This window comes from Rosa chinensis, chromosome 7 (genome assembly GCF_002994745.2).
Source record: "Rosa chinensis cultivar Old Blush chromosome 7, RchiOBHm-V2, whole genome shotgun sequence".
NCBI classification, from domain to species: domain Eukaryota; kingdom Viridiplantae; phylum Streptophyta; class Magnoliopsida; order Rosales; family Rosaceae; genus Rosa; species Rosa chinensis.
This window is the reverse complement of record NC_037094.1, coordinates 63,334,261-63,340,260: the sequence shown is the minus strand read 5'-3', so window position 1 is coordinate 63,340,260 and position 6,000 is coordinate 63,334,261.

The window sequence follows — 6,000 nt, the reverse complement described above, 5'->3', positions numbered from 1 at the left end:
TTTTCTTGAGTTGGCGTTGACCAGCTCAAAATTTTGTTGACCGGCCTCAATGGGCGTTAACCAGCCATGATGGGTGTTGACCGGCCCCGATGGGCGTTGACCAGCCCTAATTTGATGTTGAACGAGCGTTGACTTGACACTTTCGGGTGAAAGTTCGTGGTAGGTGATGAAGCCTTTTGTTGGCTTCCCACAGACGGCGCTGTTGTGAAATTTTAATTAAAACTCGCAAGCGCATGAATCGTCGTTAGTATAATGTGCAAGTACGAGGTCATTCCAACTGAGGATTGATAATCAATTTAAATCCTAACCTAATTAATCCAAACACAAAATCACAAACAATCAAGCAAAGGAAGATATTGATTTTTGGATTTTCCAATAAACAAATAATTTGAGAATTAAAGAAACAAACAAATAATGATAAAACCTAGGGTTTCAAAATCAACCACTAACAATCCTATTTATGTTTCGATGCAATTAACAAATTCTTTTATTTCTTTTGATGACAATTCCCGTTTCTAAGTCCAGGTACGACACTTATACCATAGTTTTCCTTAAGTGTATGATTCACTCCGGGTACGGCAGAGGTCGTATATCCTAACATGCAGTTTATCCAGGTACGACATAAATTTAACACATAGGACTCATTACGTTATATAAAACAAGAGAATCATGCAAATCATTACTTCAGGTACGACAATAATGTAATTCACAACTCTTAATCACAAGAAGCTAATTTGAATTATATTGCAGGTATGCCTCAAATTCATCTTCTAATTACTAGATGCAAAGCCCTAAGGTGATCAATCAAAGAACTTAAACATAAAGCATCAATTCAAATAGTGAATAAGAATTTATCATAAAGAAACTACAAATCCATCAATAAATCATCAAAGTACATAAACAATTATGATAGGGCATCATCTTAACCCTAGAAAAAGGTTTAGCAAAATATAACTAGATAAAACAGAGGAAAAACATAAAAAAAATGGAAAGGGAAAAGAAGGGAAGATGGATGAGTCGTCTCCGCTCCTTAGGAGTCTACATTGTGCTCCCGAGACTCTCTCTTCTCATGTAAATTCGTGCTCCCTTATATATGGAAGATTTCTGCTCATCTTTGGCTTCATGTTTCCTTGTAAAACTTGGGTTTAGATTCCTTTCTTCATTTGGAATGGGAAAACCTTTAAATATCTCTTATAGAAGTAGGAATAAGTTCATTATTGAATCTTCATCTGAATTAACTTCCTTGAAACATTAAGATTGACGAACTTGTGCCACAGAACTTGAGTTCTCCACGAATGGTTGTAAATTTCCGAGCAGATTTCCTGTCTGACCTATCTTCACTCAAATAATTATAACTTTCTCCAGAAGTATCGAAATTGAGATCCGTAAAATTCTACAGAAAGTAGACATCCGTAACTTTCCAATGATATAAGGCTCATTATCTGATTCGATCTGAGTAATACCCAGTAATTCGGGGAAGTTGGGTATTCTGCACAGACAGATTCTGGGACCTGGGCGTCTTTCAATCCTAGTTAGCTCATTTTGGCTTCTTTTCTTCTCTCTATGAAACAAACCTACAAAAACACTAAAACATGTAAATGAATCATAAATAAGGAGAACTAAACAAAAATATCAAGATTAAGAGGCATAGAAATATAGGAAAATATGAGCACATCAGGCGCCAATGTTAATGTTTGGATCTGTGGGGATCTAATTAACTATAAATAGAGATAGAGAGAGACACAGACGAGAAGTATAGTGGTTCGTCTCCTCCTTAGCGGGAGACTACGTGCACTTGAATATTGTACTATGTGTGTTTGGGCCTTGCGGCCCAAAGGGGATTACAAAGTGTGTAATGGGATGGATTGAGTTGTGGGAGGAGGCATTCCTTTTATAGGTGAAGGAAGCCATCTCTTTTACATGGTTTCCGATGTGGGACTCAAATATCACTATTCTAGTATAGAAAAGCTATGTTGTGAGGGCAACTTGGCAAGGCCGGGAAGGTGGCTTCTTGGCGACGTATTTGCCACTTCCAGATACCGTGGCGTAGCTTGAACATAGGGCTACAAGATGCAAGTAGCGGTTGGATCCCATGAGGGTGTTGTTTATGCTTGGTGAGGTAGCAAACTATCCATGCATAGTGAGAGGTGTCTACAGGCACCGTCTGTGGGAAGCCAACACAAAGGCTTCGTCACGTACCATGAACTTTGACCCTTAAGAGTCGAGTCAACGCTCGGTCAACATCAGATTAGGGTTAGTCAACGCCCATTAGGGCCGGTTAGGTTTGGTCAACGCTGATCATGAGCGGTCAACGCCGAACAAAGCTAGTCAACGCTGATGAGTGTTGGTCAACCCTGGTAAGCAAAGTCAACGCGGCACTACCAAAAAGTGTTGATTCACTCTGGATACCCAGAAAACTTCTCTGGGCACCCATGACCATTCTTCAATCATCATCAGTGCCAGCATCATCAGCGTCAGTGGCACACCTCCGCTATCCAACCTCTGCTCCACTCCACCAACCGGCAGCAACCTCCCTAGCACCTCCGCTGACAACCTTCGCTAAGAAAAGGCTCCGCCAACGGGCATCACTAGCTCCAACAATCTTGACGAACCGCCTGCACGGTTCGCTTCCTTCCACTCCATCAAGACCGGTGAGTTCCCACCCCGTTAATCCTCTTAGATGAGAACACGCCACCAAGAGGATCAACGGGAACACGTCGCCAAGTCTTCTGCAAAATTACTCTAGACACCCAGACAAACCACTGCAGCAAATGTGATCCGCCAAGCAAAGCACAACTTTGATGCACCGCTGCGAAGCCTTGACAGAGCATCACGGTGTTCGCTGATGTCAAAGCTCCGTTTATTTCCCAAGGCTGCGCTGACCCAGGCACCGCTGACCCAACCACCGCTGACTCAAACTACCACTGACTAAGAGCTCCGCTGGCCAAACACCACTGCTAGCCAAAGCCTCCGCTAACCCCTACCGCCGGCCAAAGCACCGCAAGCTTCAAACATCACTTGCCAAGTATCCCCATTCCGGTACACCGCAAGTTATGTTACTTCATTGTACAAGCATCGGAAGTTTTCAAACTTGAAGTTCAAACCTCAGCGGTCAAACCAGTACACTGTTGGCTAGAAGATAGCAAACTTGCAATTGATCTGGCCACCCATGATCAACCAGCGAGCATCTTCTTCATCAACACCAGCCACCACCAACATCAATCAAACCCCCACCGCTCGATCCACAACCGCCGAGCATTCAGCCAAGAGGCCAGAGCTATCTGGGCTATCCTTACTGTACCCAGCCATATAGGGATTCGCTCTCTACGGCAAGCTAAGTTTTCCTCCATATATAATCTTCTCCTTACTGTTCAACCACCACGTGCTTCTGCTTTCTGTCATAAGTTATGCGCACATACACTTGCCGCATGGGACACCTATCCACATGTACACTTTATATATATATATATATATATGTTTGTATTATTGGCCGCATGTGCCGTTTCCATCAACTATGGACACATACACCTTTACTGTTGAGCTAATTATCAAAATGAATAAACATATGTCGGAACTTCTTGACCAAATTATGCATGTGGCAGAAGCGCATGAATTATGCATATATATATAGTTGTGTTCCAACTTGATTAAACAGAGCATGCCCACAAACGAACTAGCTGGGGAAGTCAACCAAGCATACGTGGCTGGGTCCAAATTTCAAACTAATGTGCATGTAGAGCATATCCACGTTTAATTAAATTGCAAACTTTATCCTAAAGCCCACATATGTGCACTATGCTTAGATCACCTCAATCTTGCATATATGGCTCTACATCCCACTAGAATGGCACTCTGACATTTCAAAATAGCATGAACTTTGGTCCATACCCAATCTAGTCAGTCTAGTACAATGCTTCTTTGACATTTCACTATCACTTTCAAATCCACACTAGAGGCATACAATCAAATATGTCATTTGTTGCCAACTACAATTTTGCATATACACTTTATGTACTTACATAGGCATTTGCAAGCATAATTAGCTATAATGAGCCACGCTCATGCTACCGCTAGCTGTACCAACTCCCGCCAAAGGAGTGACCTACAAGAACACAACCAAGCAGGCCATCGCCTGAGCCCCGGCTTGCCCCCAGATCACCGCTGACGCGCCGCCACGCGCCGCGCCAAGACAACAGCAGAAGCTCCAGAAGCTGGGGACTGAAGCATGTCAGTCCCACATTGAAAACATAAAGAAGATAAGCTCCTTCTTCACCTATAAAAGGTTCTCTCTTCTCTCCTCATTGATTACGCATTTAATACTTACCTACTGTTACCTTGTCAACATAAATACATTGACTAACTTAGACATAGGAGAAGAGAAGACCGCCCAGCGCGGTCTCCCTCTGATGCCCTCTATATTTCACTTGACAGGTAGCGGAAACTCTGAGAATATCATAGGTAGAGGTCTGCCCGTCGGACCAGCGTTAACAAAGGTCACTACAACAGAAAGTCTTTTTAGCGACCAAGTTTTTTGCAAGGAATTTATTTTCCTCAGTGTATGTTACTTTTTACGAGGAATATTTGGGTTCCTCACTAAATACTACTAGGTTTTCAACGAGAAATATATTTTCCTCATTGTATATCACTTTCTACGACGAATATTTCAGTTCATCACTAAAGGTGATCATAAGTTGGTCTCCAAAAGCGTCATGTTATTAGTGAGGAAATATGAGACTTGGGTGACGAATTTTTTCGTGGCTAAAACGATATTTAGCGAGGAATTAAAGTTTTCATCGTTATTTTTTTGGCGGAAAATTGTGTAAGACCCGCCAAATTCAATGGCGACAAAACTATGGTTTCCTCGCTAAAAGTCTGTGTTCTACGAGGAACCATTTCCTCGTTAAAAGAAGTAATTAGCGAGGAAATAACACTTTTCTCATTATTAGTTTGGTGGAAAATTGTATAAGACCCGCCAAATTCAACGGTGACAAAACAATGGTTTCCTTGTTAAAAGTCCCACTACACCAATTTTTCAATCAGACGACAGTTTTTCACTGTCGTCTGAGTATAAGGTTTGCTGTTGTCTATCTCAATGCCGTCTGATACATGAATCAGACAATACCAGAAAACTGTCGTCTGATAAAATTTAGTACAACAGCAGCTACTACCCAGTCTGTTGTCTGAACACCACAAAGAACAACAGCAATTTGTACCAGAACTCTTGTGCAAAGTAATTTCAGTTGGCAGACCCTGGAAGAATGTTGACGTGTAATGAATATTTAGAGAACATTGATTTGTACAAAAACTGTTGTCTGAATGAAGCTTGTAGATCAGCAATGTAATTGAATACTATTGTCTGACTTTGAACAAGACAACAAGAAAACTATTAAAGCTATTGTATGTTATTGCTTCAGACAACAGTTTTTTCTTTCTTTTTTCTTTAAGTTCGTTTGTTAGACAATGGTTTGCGATTGGTATTGAATTGTCTGAGATAGAAAAGAAGATATACACAATTGAACAACATATCCTTGATTCCAAAAACCATTTCATTCCAGTATTCGTCCCAACATTTACACAGGAATTAACCTTGTCCAAGTGCCTATATCTTTTTCATTAGCTTAACAAGCTTTCAAGTTTCATGAGCTTTACATGATAATAAAAAAGAATACAATTTGCTCGATCTCTCAAGATATAGTTGTAAGCAAAATCACTGCAAGCTTGAAGCCTATTCCTTTGGTGTTGTACCACTAAGATAGTTGTAAGCAAAATCACTGCAAGGAAAGAAAAGTAGATGCAATTAATAAATTGTCAAGGTATTGAGAGCATCATGATCAAATACTAAAGCTCTTATAAAAAGTAGATTGACACAAGTCAATCAAATAGTTTACGTGCACTCATGACTGACAAACTGGAAAACCCGGAATTGTTATAAACTACTCAAAGAAAGACAGGAGCCATGACCAACATTTTTGTAGCAAGCATTTTAATAAGGACATGAAG